Below are 13,431 nucleotides of genomic sequence, written 5' to 3' on the forward strand. Positions count from 1 at the left end.
CTGTATTACTCAAACCCTGGGAGCATTTCTACCTGGGAACCAAAAGGAGTATAAATGCAAAGACAGCGTGAATGGCGATCTGGGCAAGAGGGGCCCCGTCCACCCGGGACAGAGGAAAGGCACCTTACCCTCCACCCAGGACCAGCACTGGGAAGAAACAGCAGTGAGTGCTCACAGCCAGGATGCTTCCAGAGGCAGCCAGGTCACCGCCCTCCCCCACCTTCCCTCCACATCCATCCAGAAACTGTCATTCCCAGAAAACACTGGAACAGGAAGTTAGGAGAACTCCTAAAATAAACAAGCCGACACCCACACAAGGGAGTGGGGCATCCCTGGTAAAGGAAAGAGGAAGGTCTCTAAGTACTGCTGTGGACAGAGGCCAGGGGACGCTGAGTAGGAAACTGAAGGTGGAGAAAAGCATACATGGGATGCTACCCATGTGTATTTAAAGATAAAAAGGATAACCTATTTATCTTTCAAAAGGGCACCTAGGGAGAAAGAAGAGACAGAGAACAAAGCTAGATTTCTACAAAAACATCTTGATTTGTAGACTGTGTTTAGAATGACGAAGATAATTTACACAAAAATAAAACAATTTTTATTAAATAACCTAGAACCCAAAAGTTTTATGACCAACCTAGACAGCATATTAAAAAGCAGAGACATTACTTTGCCAACAAAGGTCCGTCTAGTCGAGGCTATGGTTTCTCCAGTGGTCATGTATGGATGTGAGAGTTGGACTATAAAGAAAGCTGAGCGCCGAAGAATTGATGCTTTTGAACTGTGGTGTTGGAGAAGACTCTTGAGAGTCCCTTGGACTGCAAGGAGATGCAACCAGTCCATCCTAAAGGAGATCAGTCCTGGGTGTTCATTAGAAGGACTGATGCTGAAGCTGAAACTCCAATACTTTGGCCACCTCATGTGAAGAGCTGCCTCATTGGAAAAGACCCTGATGCCGGGAAGGATTGGGGGCAGGAGGAGAAGGGGACGACAGAGGATGAGATGGCTGGATGGCATCATCGACTCGATGGACACGGGTTTGGGTAAACTCCAGGAGTTGGTGACGGACAGGGAGGCCTGGCGTGCTGGGATTCATGGGGTCGCAAAGAGTCGGACACGATCGAGCAACTGAACTGAACTGAAAACCCAAAAGTAAGTTGAAGTAAATCAATCTGTGTGCTGCACAGTGAGAAAAGATCTCATGCTAGATTCCTTGGGCAGGAGGAATCTAGACTAAGGAAAAACAGAACTATTAACACAAAGCAATCGTCAAGTTTTTTTTAGGCATATTTTGGTGATAAAATAAGTGTATTTATTCTAGCATTTCTGTCTGCGTATTGAGGGATAATACATGAGTAATTATGTTGCTGCCCCTGATAACCAAGGTTTTTGGTTTGAAAGGAGATACAAACATCAGATTTGTTAGAAAGAAACTGTAAGACCAAAATGGAATCACTCAAGCTAAGCCCCACCAAGACCTAATACCTAACTTAAGGCAGCTTCAGCCTCTCCCAAGAGTAAGTCTTGAACCAGTCCATCTGGAAATTCCTGGTCTAAGGTAACCTGCCTGGTAAGAACCCCTGCAGTCCCCCAGGGAAGCTGACTTGGCCAGAAATAATCCACTTTTTTTTAACTTCCTTGTCACAGCCTCCTTCTGCCCATAAAAGCCTTCCATTTTGTACAGCTCCCAGCAGGGCCTTTCTACTTGCCAGGTGGGGAGGCTGCCAGATTCAGGAATCATTGAATAAAACTAATAAAATCTTCAAATTGATTTGGTTGGATTTTTTTAAACAGATTGATGACGCAAGGTAAAAACTCCTTAGTCCTAAATCTAAACGGGAAATCTAAGATGAACTTCACCTGAAATTGAAAAGAAGTACTCCCCAGCCTTGTCCTCGGAAAAGGCCTAGAGTCTTATGGCCAAAGTAGTATCTAAATACCATTTTCCACTAAGGTACACCAGGGCTCACTGGAGAAGATTCAATTCAAATATACAGGCAGACCTCAGAGATGCTGTGGGTTCCTTCCAGACCATGGCAGTAAAGCGAGTATCACAACACAATGAGTCACATTAACTCTGCTGTTCCCCAGAGCGAATCAAAATTATGTTTAAAATGTGCATAGCATTTTGTCTAAAAAAAACAAGGTACATACCTTAATTTAAAGTTACTTTACTACTAAAAACTGCTAACCATTATCTGAGCCTTCGACAAATGGCCATCTCTTTGTTGGTGGAGGGTCTTGCCTCAGTGCTGATGGCTGCTGGCTGAGGCAGCTACGGCAGTTTCTTTAATATAAGACAACAGTGAAGTGCTCCTCACTGATTGACTCTTCCCTTCATGAACAATTTCTCCATAGCATGCAATGCTGTTTGATAGCATTTAAACCAAAGACTGATCTTCAGTCCTGGATGTTCATTGGAAGGACTGATGCTGAAGCTGAAATTCCAATACTTTGGCCACCTCATGTGAAGAGCTGACTCATTGGAAAGAACCTGATGCTGGGAGGGATTGGGGGCAGGAGGAGAAGGGGAAGACAGAGGATCAGATGGCTGGATGGCATCACCAACTTAATGGACATGAGTTTGAGTGAACTCTGGAAGTTGGTGATGGACAGGGAGGCCTGGCATGCTGCGATTCATGGGGTCGCAAAGAGTTGGACAAGACTGAGTCACTGAACTGAACTGAAACCACAGACTCAAAATCGGAGCCAATCCTCTCAAACACTGCTTTAACAACCAAATTTATGTGATATTCTAAATCCTTTGTGGTCACTTCAACAATCTTCACAGCATCTTCACCAGGAGTAGATTCCATCTCAAGGAACCACTTTCCTTTCTCATCCATAAGAAGCAACCCCTCATCCATCAGAGTTCTTTCATGAGGTATAGCAATTCAGTCACATCATCAGGGTCTACTGCTAAGTAGTTCTCTTGCTATTTCTACCACCTCTGCAATTACTTCCTCCACCTAAGTCTTGAACTCCTCAAAATCATCCATGGGGGCTGGAATCAACTTCTTCCAAATACCTGCTAATGCTGGTATTGTGACTTCTTCCCACGGATCATGCATGTTCTTAATGGCATCTAGAACGTTGAATCCTTTCCAGAAGGTTTTCAATTTACTTTGCTCAGATCCATTAAAGGAATCACTATCTATAGCAACTACAGCCTTATGAAATATATTTAAAGAATAAGACTTGAAAGTGGAAGTTACTCCTTGATCCATGGGATGCAGAATGGATGCTGTGTTAGCAGGCATGAAAACATTAATCTCCATCACATGGGTCACCAGGTCCATTGAAAATGAACAGAAACATTTTGAAAGGAATCTTTTTTTTTTTTTTTTTTGAGAAGGTCTCAACAGTGGGCTTAAAATATTTAGTAAACTATGTTGTAAAGAGATGTGATATCATCCAGGTTTTGTTGTTCCATTTACAGAGCACAGGTGGAGCAGACTGAGCATAAATTCTTAAGGGTCTTAAAATTTGCTGGAATGGTCAATGAGTAGTGGCTTTAAAGTTACCAACTGCATTACCCAGTGGCAGTCCTAAACGACATCTTCTTCCAACAGAGAGCTGTTGTGTCTACACTGACCATCTTTGTTTAGTGCAGCCACCTTCATTAACGATCTTCTTCATTAACTAGATCTTCTCCATCAGTTTGCACTCGGACGTCATGGAGACAGCTTCTTTCCTTAAACGTCATGATCCAACTTCTGCTGCCTTCCAACTTCTCTCCTGAAGCTTCCTCACCTATCTTGGCCTTCACGGCATGGAAGAGAGTTAAGGCCTTGCACTGGATTAAGAGAATGTTGTAGCTAGTTAGATCTTCTATCCGGACCACTCAAACTTTCTCTACATCAGCAATAAAGCTGTTTCACTTTCTTATTCATACCTTCACTGGAACAGCAATTTTAATTTTCTTCAAGAACTTTTCCTTTGCATTCACAGGTAGGCTAAATATTTGGCACAAGAGGCCTAGCTTTCGCCTATCTCGACTTTTGACATGCCTTCCCCACTAAGCGTAATCACTCCGAGCTTCTGATTTGAGATGAGACAGGCACCTCTTCCTTTCACTTGAACACTTAAGAGGCCACAGTACGATTATTAAGTGGCCATTTTCAAAATTACTGTGTCTCGGGGAAGAAAGAGGCCCAGACATCATATCATTTCCCAACCTGGCTTGTTCAATAACAACGACCATAACCTGCAGGGAATGTAAAGATGGAAGCAGAACCTATAGACTAAAAAAGATTTTAGAGACTTATCCACTGACTGGATCTCAATTCCTACAGAAAAACATTTTTAGAAATTATATGACATGAGGGAAATATTAACTCTGACTAGATATGTGATTATACTACGAAATTATTAAGTGTAATAATGCTATCATGTTGAGTCTTACAAGGTCTTGACCTTTTAGAGAGAGACACTGAAATATTTCAAATGAAATGATGTCTGGGACTTGTTTTCAGATAATCTAGTAGGGGGTGGAACCGGGAAGGGGTAGCACCCAGACCACCTCAGGGTGAACAGAGACAACAAATACCAGCCAGAACAATTATGCCTGAAGAGTATGTGGCAGTAAACACCATTCAGAGCTACAATGGATCCCCAGGGCCTGATTCAGCTTTTCCAGGCCAGTATGAGGAAGGCTGGGGTTGGGTGAACAGAACACTGGCTCAGAGACAAATAAATGGAATCCCTCTCGCCATGTGGAGCTTCCACTCCACCCTCCAGGTCTTTGGGCGAAGCTTCCACTCCACCCTCCAGGTCTTTGGGCGACTCCACTGTGAACCCAAAAGTGAGAATTGCCTCGGGGAAACCCCGTGTTCACGGAGCTGGAAAACAAATACTTATCTTCACAGCATTCAACTTCCAAAGCACGTTCTGCCCACTGAGAAAGCCACAGGATTCCTTTTGTTAATGACATCCCTCCCGTTTCCACCTGGGTCATTTCTTAGTCATTCACCAATCTACTGTGTCTAGCTCTTGCACTTTAAAACCACTAATACTGTCAACAAATACCTGCCAGGAGCACAAAAACCACCCAGGGATCTGAGGACTAGTCCTTGACAGGTGCTCATATCACTGGCCAATTCTTACTCATAAAACAGGAAGAAAGAAACTTCTCTGATGGTCCACTGGTTAAGACTCCATGCTCCCAACGCAAGGAGCTTGAATTTGATCCCTGGTGGGGGAACTAAGATCCCACGTGCCGCCAGTTCAGTTCAGTCGCTCAGTCGTGTCCGACCCCATGAATCCCAACACGCCAGGCCTCCCTGTCCATCACCAACTCCCAGAGTTTACTCAAACTCATGCCCATTGAGTCGGTGATGCCATCCAGCCATCTCATCCTCTGTCGTCCCCTTCTCCTCCTGCCCCCAACCCCGCCCAGCATCAGGGTCTTTTCCAATGAGGCAGCTCTTCACATGAGGTGGCCAAAGTATTGGAGTTTCAGCAGCATCAGTCCTTCCAATGGACATCCAGGACTGATCTCCTTTAGGATGGACTGGTTGGATCTCCTTGCAGTCCAAGGGACTCTCAAGAGTCTTCTCCAATACCACAGTTCAAAAGCATCAATTTTTCAGCACTCAGCTTTCTTCACAGTCCAACTCTCACATCCATACATGGCGACTGGAAAAACCATAGCCTCAACTAGACGGACCTTTGTTGGCAAAGTAATGTCTCTGCTTTTTAATATGCTATCTAGGTTGGTCATAACTTTCCTTCCAAGGAGTAAGCGTCTTTTAATTTCATGGCTGCAGTCACCATCTGCAGTGATTTTGGAGCCCCAAAAAATAAAGTCTGACACTATTTCCACTGTCTCCCCATCTATTTCCCATGAGGTGATAGGACCAGATGCCATGATCTTAGTCTTCTGAATGTTGAGCTTTAAGCCAACTTATTCACTCTCCTCTTTCACTTTCATCAAGAGGCTTTTTAGTTCCTCTTCACTTTCTGCCATAAGGGTGGTGTCATCTGCATATCTGAGGTTATTGATATTTCTCCCGGCAATCTTAATTCCAGCTTGTGCTTCTTCCAGCCCAGCACTTCTCATGATGTACTCTGCATATAAGTTAAATAAGCAGGGTGACAATATACAGTCTTGACGTACTCCTTTTCCTATTTGGAACCAGTCTGTTGTTCCATGTCCAGTTCTAACTGTTGCTTCCTGACCTGCATACAGGTTTCTCAAGAGGCAGGTCAGGTGGTCTGGTATTCCCATCTCCTTCAGAATTTTCCGCAGTTTATTGTGATCCACACAGTCCAAGGCTTTGGCGTAGTCAATAAAGCAGAAATAGATGTTTTTCTGGAACTCTCTTGCTTTTTCGATGATCCAGCAGATATTGGCAATTTGATCTCTGGTTCCTGTGCCTTTTCTAAAATCAGCTTGAACATCTGGAAGTTCTCAGTTCACATATTGCTGAAGGCTGGCTTGGAGAATTTTGAGCATTACTTTACGTGCCGCCAGGCATGGCCAAAAAAAAAAAAAAAAGAACAGACTTCACACTATACACAAAAGTTAGAGATGGATCATAGATCTAAATGCAAAAGATTAAAACAATAAAGGAAAAAATATTTAAATACAGTAAAATGAAATTGCAGGTCACACAGTGCCCACCACTCTTATCACTGGGAAGCCAGAGGGGAAGGAGCTCCAGGCTCAAAGCTGGGCGTCTTTGAAAGCCGCTAAGTTTAAAAGGCCCTCCCCAGGATCATTGACTCCAACCCATAGGAAGCCACAACAGTTACGTGCCCAGTTTTAAATTAACATCCACTCTATAAAGACACCAAGGAAGATAGTGACTGAATGAGCCACTTCCGAATCAAAATTGAAGATGCTCCAATAAATCAAAAAAAAAAAAAAAAACTGAAGACACTCAGTGGGTTTCAACAGGTTTGTACAACGTTGAAACAGCAGATGGTGGGCGGGGTGGGATGGGGTTGGGGAGGCGGCAGGCTCGCTTTTCCGAGGGTCCAGAGTTTCCTCGGTTCCTCAAAGAGCTCTGTGCCCCAAAAGATGCGAACCCCAGCTCAGACCCTTCTTATTCAAGTGCAACCCAGGAACCAGGAGCCGCCAGAGCTCATCAGCAACGAGGGATCTTGGGTCCACCGCAGACCCACTGAACGGAACCTTCTTGGGACAGGAGCCCCAAGGGACTCCGGTGACCACTGACACTGGAGCGCCAGGCTGGAGCGCTATCTGAACACGACAAAGTCATAACCGGCCTCACAGTTACTCTCACAAAACAAACTCTACCATGTGATCTGCTTCCTACACTGGGAAACACGCTAACTTGGTACTTCGACCTTTAAGTCTTACTTGCAAAATCGCATGACAGAACTGGAGATCACCTCGGTCAGCTGACACTGTCCTGACTCTTTGTCCTGAGTTGCACAGTGGCTTCAAACCAAGAGCAATACATGTCTAACATCATCAGAGCTCAGAAGTCATCTCAGTGTCCTGACCTCCAGGCTCCCTCATCCTTAGTACCCGGCCAAGCTTCCAGCCCTTTCAATACCCAGATGGTTTCCTAAAATCATTGTAAGGTTGCTGCCAATAGCTTGAAGTCATTTTAAGTCACAGCACAGGTCATCAAGATAAATAAGGAAGCCATCTGTTCCAAAGAAAATTTCACAAATAACAATTTCCTAGATTGCTTCTTTCTTAAGCATAAAAAGTAAAACTGTAAAAAAAGATGTATCTATCTTTACTCTGAAAGTAATCTCTAAGAACAGCACTATAAATATAAAGAAGCTAGCTAGAGATTTAGCTACAGACAGTGAATCTCAATCTAGTTACGGAAAATACGGGAAAGCTGATGTAATCTCTAGAAAGCGGTTATGATGGCTGGGGTGATTAAATGCTGAAACGAACCCCTGATGCCCTCATCCCTGGTGGATTCCAGGCGGCTCTCCGGCTTCCTCGGACTTCAGAGACAGAGGAAAGGCAGGCTGTGGCCCCTGGCTCCTCTCTCTCCACCCTGCTGACCCCCCCATGCAGGCTCCTCGTCCCCTGGAGACTGGCTGCTGCTCCAACCTCTTCTGCACCCCCAGGGTTTCTAAGTATCGTGGGTGGCTTGAGAATCCACAGGACGCTCCCTCCGGCAGCCTTGCCTTCTCCCCCTCCCCCCAGCCAACAGTCCCACCTGACCTACCACCAGGCGGCCGACCGTGGTCACCTCTGCCACCACCCCAGGTCGGCCACCAGGTCCTCCTGGGGTCTCGTTCCCTCCAGCCTTGTTCCTCCCCGCTTTCTGGACACACGGAGCATCACGTGGTTCCCCGGCTTTACAGCAACTTCCGCGGGCGACAGGGTGAAGCCCAGCTCCTGGCTATTCCCACGGCCTCCCGACCCAACTCAGCCTACCCATCCACACGACCCACAGCCCCCTCCCGGGCAGGGCTCGGCCTGCCCTCCGTACCTTCCCGAGCCTTCGCTGAGCCTCCGCCCAGCCCCTCGTGAGCTGGTCTCAGCCCCCCAAGTGTGAACCGCACAGAAGGAAGGACTGCCCGACAGGTGTGCACGCCTGCACCTGGCATGGTGGGCGCTCGTAAGACAGTTGCTGAATGTGACGGACCAGCTGACGAGAGACCGAAGCGTGGAATGCACACCCCTCTGCAGCCTGCTCCCCCCCAGGGCATCCCCCTCCTTAGCGCCGCTCTCCCTGCGGGGCTCTCATCACTTCTGCTTCCAGATTTCCCACTCAGGCCCTCGAGCGAGGCTTGTCCCAGGTCTAGCCTGACCCCCCCACCCTGTGAACCTTCAAAAACCCCTTCATCCCACCCACACGGGCTTCAACCCTGATGGTGTCACCTCTCCAGCTGGTCTAGAGGGTCCCAGGGAAGCAAGAAGCCCACTTCCTCTGCACCCCACAAGCGGAGCCCCCTGCACAAGGGCAACACCCACAGCCACAGCTCACTGCTCCGTCTTCCAGTCCTTTGGCTAAAATCCATGCCACACCAGGCTCGGGTCAATTTCCTCTGACATTTACGAAACATGGGAGATAAATCTTGACATTTTTCTCATGTTGAGGAAAATAAATCATCCTGAAATATTATTTGAACATTGATTTGATAATAGAGCAAAATGAACTATGTCTCCCTGGCCACTTTGGTGAATTGGGTTTCTCAAGCGAAAAGTCAATTATGGTTCACTCATATAAATAAGTAATTTATTTGAAAGGTCTGGAAACTAGATCATAAGATGCTACAAATGAACCCACCAGAATAATCAGACTGAGTTGTAGATCAATATTGGGGGGGTGGGGAGGAGAGAAAGGAAAAGATGCAAAATATCCAATCAGAGAAAGAGATGAATTGTATCAGCTGGTAGATATAAGAGTACAGAAAACTTGTTTAAAAAAAAAAACTAATGTTAATTCAAGTATTTTTTAAATGTTTTGAAATTATTCAGCAATTCAGACTGATTCCCCTTGTACAGCTGATAGTGTTTGGGCATCCCATAACAGAACAGTGAGGCTGGGAGACGCTGAGATCCCCAAACTGCGTCACGAGCCTGGAAGAGTCCAGAGAGTGGTTCACTCAGCCTATCTCTGAAGTGAGCTAGCATTCCCAAATTCACCTGAAAAGTTACATACTATGAACCAATACTTCAACTGCCTTCGTTTGGGGGGCAGGCGGACACTCAAGAGCAAAAAATTTTAAACTCTGTTTTTAAAAAGAATGCATGAACGTAATCTTTAAAATTGTGAATCACTACATTATGATATCTCTTATATGTGGAATCTAAAAAAAAAAAAAGTAAAAATGAACTTATTCACAAAACAGAAATAGAATCACATATAGAAAACATGTAGATGCAGAAAACAACCTTACAGTTACCAGTAGGAAGGTGGGGTGGGGGGGATAAATTGGAAGGCTGGGAATGACAAACACACTACTATTAACATAAAATAGATAATAAGACCCTACTGTAGGGGACGCCCCCGCAGTCCAGTGGCTAAGACTCCACACTCCCAATGCAGGGGCCTGAGTTCAGTTCCCAGTCTGAAAACTGGATCCCACAAGCTGCAACTGAGTCTGCATGCCAAAACTGAAAGATCTCACATGCCACAATGAAGACTGAAGATCCCACACGCGGCAACAAAGACCCAGCGCAGCCAAATAAATAAATATTAAAACAAAAAAAGAACCTATTGTATAGCACAGGGAACTCTCTTCAAGACCCTGTAATGACCTCTATGGAAAAAGAACCTTTTAAAAAGGGTGGATGTGTGTGTAAGCGATCCACTTTGCTGTACCGCTGAAACTAACATAACATCATTAGTCAACGACACTCCAAAAACAAAAAATTTTCAGTCGTGAATCACTATATGGTACAGGCCTCCCAGGTAGCTCACTGGTAAGGAATCCACCTGCCAAGCAGGAGACACGGGATCAATCCCTGGGCTGGAAAAATCCCCTGGAGAAGGAAATGGCAACCCACTCCAGGATTCTAGCCTGGAGAATTCCATGGACAGAGGAGCCTGGTGGGCTGCTGTCCATGGGGTGGCAAAGAGTCGGATACAACCTGGAGACTAAACAGCATGTGGTACACCTGCAACTTATATACTACTGTATGCCAACTATACTTCAATTTAAAAACAAAACACAAGTGTAAATTAATTGATATAAATACAAAATAAAAAGAATGACCTCCATGGGTACTACTATGGGAAGAAGTCCAAGGAACAGTGTTAAGTGCGGACAAGAACCAAGCACATAGATGACATCTAGTTTGCAATCAAATAAGCAGATAAATAAAGCAGAGAGAATACGCACATTGATGCTTCTAGATGCACAGAACACCTCTGAACATTTGCAAAATGATAAGTGTGACTGACGCTGGTCGCCTCTGGAGAATAAGTGGGAGGAAGACCTCAGGGGATGAGAAAATGAACTGAAATATTTCACTGTGGGAATTATTTCAGCATGATTGGATATGACTTTGATTAAAGTAAGTTTAGTTAATTAAAAGGCAAAACGTCTCTGACCTCAGGCACCGGGTGGCTCCTCAGCACCCCGGGGTGCGTCCCGGTTCTCAAAGGGCTGGCTCACTGCCCCGGCTCTCCCGTCACAGGGGACACCCCCCCCAACCACCCACCACCTCCATTTGCCTCCGCCACACCCCCACTCTCCGCATGTCCACCAGGCTCCACCAGGTCAATATTCAGAACCAGGCGAGATCCCGCCTTTGCAGGAAGCAGTCCTGCTCTCCAAGTGCTCAATGAGCCGTTCACTCCTCCGCCCCACCCAATGGCACTTTTACCCTTAACAGGGCAACAGAAAAAACACGGGAAGCCCAATTAAACTCCAATCTCAGATAAACAAATGTTTTAATATAACTGCATTCCAAGTATTGCCTGAGACCTATTCAGACTTCGCGGCTCTTCCACTTAGATGCAATTATACTCACCTCCCTCTCCCAACCCAGAGAGGGAGCAGCCTCAGTGCCCATCGCAGTAGCAGAGGCTCCATTAAGACGTGTCGCCTCGCCCGCCCATGTCATAGCTTGAAATCAAACTCAGGGCAGGCCACTCTCCTGCAACCCTCTCTCCCAGGCTACTCCTCAGCCTTTCCAGCTGGTTCTGAGCATGCAAAGATCTTGCTGACTTATCTTAGCTGCTGTTCATAAAAATCATAAAGCATTGGCTCAACTTTTGCAAAAAACCCAAGGGCTTTTCTCCTGAAAGACACACAGGAGTGGGTTTTCAGGCCATCACCCTGACTGCATCTTGGAACATGGCTCGCCACACAGCGGTCAGAGGACAGTGACCCACATCCCAGTGGGGAGCTTGCTCTGCTGGGCTGTCCACGGCGAGCCAAGGGCAGCATCCAGCCTCCAATGCTGGGAGCGTCTCTGGCAAGTGAGATCCTCTGCTGGGCCGGGACCCTCACCATGGGACAGAGCTATCAGGCTGTGCTTCTTACAATCTCCCCGGCCGCAAGAGCGTGCGATAAACCTAAAAGATGAGGCAAAGAGTCAACTGTTCCAGGCTGGGACCCCCAAGGAGCGGATGGTCTGAGGAAGCCTGGCAGGCAGGGTGTTCAAGAAGGTATGCCCTTGGGGTCCGACCCTGGAAGAGGACAGGGCAGCAGGACGGGCAGAGAGGGCAGTAAGCTGCGACCAGACCCAGGGGCGGTCCCGGCTGACCCATGGGCTGTTCTGGAGGTGCGGGGGCCTTTCACCACCCACACTGTACAGCTAGGGACCAGGACCACCGGTTGCCTGGGAGAGGGGCCTAACCTCAAGCCCCCCAGGGGCTGATACAGAAGGCCACACAGACAGCACCCAAGCAGCCAGGCAGCCAACGCTTCACAAAAGATGCTCTGCACATCATGGCACAGGGTCCCCCACCCCAAGTCCTCTTAAATCGATGCTGTGGAGGACACTGCTGAGCGGCAGCTTCAACCACCAAACCCCAGGCCAAACCCCCAGCCGAGAGTGAAGAGCCAGAGCTGCAGGCCTTAAGGCAGGCCTCAAACCTGCTTAAACCTGCTTTCAGGCTGAGCACCGCAGAATTGATGCCTTCAAGCTGTGGTGCTGGAGAAGACACTTGAGAGTCCCCTGGACTGCAAAGAGATCAAATCAGTCAATCCTAAAGAAATTAGTTCTGAATATTCATTGGAAGGACTGATGCTGAAGCTGACGCTCCAATACTTTGGCCACCTGATGCGAAGAACTGACTCACTGGAAGAGACCCCGATGCTGGGAAAGATTAAAGGCGGGAGGAGAAGGGGACAACAGAGGATGAGATGGTTGGATGGCATCACTGACTCAATGGACATGAGTCTGAATAAACTCTGGGAGATGGTAAAGGACAGGGAAGCCTGGCGTGCTGCAGTCCATGAGGTTGCAAAGAGTCGGACACGACTGAGCGACTGAACCACCACCTGCTTTCAGCTTTCCATTGAAGGAAGGACGGCCTAACCATCAGAAGTGTCTCAATACCCAACAGGCTGCCCTGAGACATGCAGAATCATCAGAGAAGGTTTAGCCAGAGATCTAAATGACAGATCCTTATCCAGGATGCCAGATGGGGAGATCCGGGTATTCCTTCAGTCCACAAATATTCGTGAGACCTTCAAATGCCAAACAGCTCTCTCAGCACAGGGATAAAGTGGTAAACAACACAGAGTACTGTCTGGAGTCTTCATTTTAGGGAGGGCGTTAAAAAAATAAATACCATTGTAGATACTGGTAAGTGCTGGAAAGAAATGAAAGGGTGTCCTGGGCTAGGACTAGGGGCAGAGGCAGGGGGAGGCAAGCAGTCAGACAGGACCTCTCCACGGGGTGGCGTGGGAGCAAGGGCTGAACCGCAGCGAGGCAGAGAGCTGGGAAGGCAGCCCAGGTAAAAGCAACAGCAGGTGCAGAAACGCTGGGGCAGGACCCAGCCAGAGGTCCGGGGAAGAGAGGGAAGGCGG

At 47.0% G+C, this 13,431-nt stretch overlaps 1 protein-coding gene across 14 annotated transcripts in view; it reads right to left on the reverse strand.

Annotated features, from left to right (window-relative positions):
* Nucleotides 1-13,431, reverse strand: part of KIF16B (kinesin family member 16B) — a 279,760-nt gene that overhangs the window by 242,374 nt on the left and 23,955 nt on the right. The gene's annotated exons all lie outside the window — the stretch shown is intronic.

This window comes from Dama dama, chromosome 23 (assembly GCF_033118175.1).
Source record: "Dama dama isolate Ldn47 chromosome 23, ASM3311817v1, whole genome shotgun sequence".
Classification (NCBI taxonomy): domain Eukaryota; kingdom Metazoa; phylum Chordata; class Mammalia; order Artiodactyla; family Cervidae; genus Dama; species Dama dama.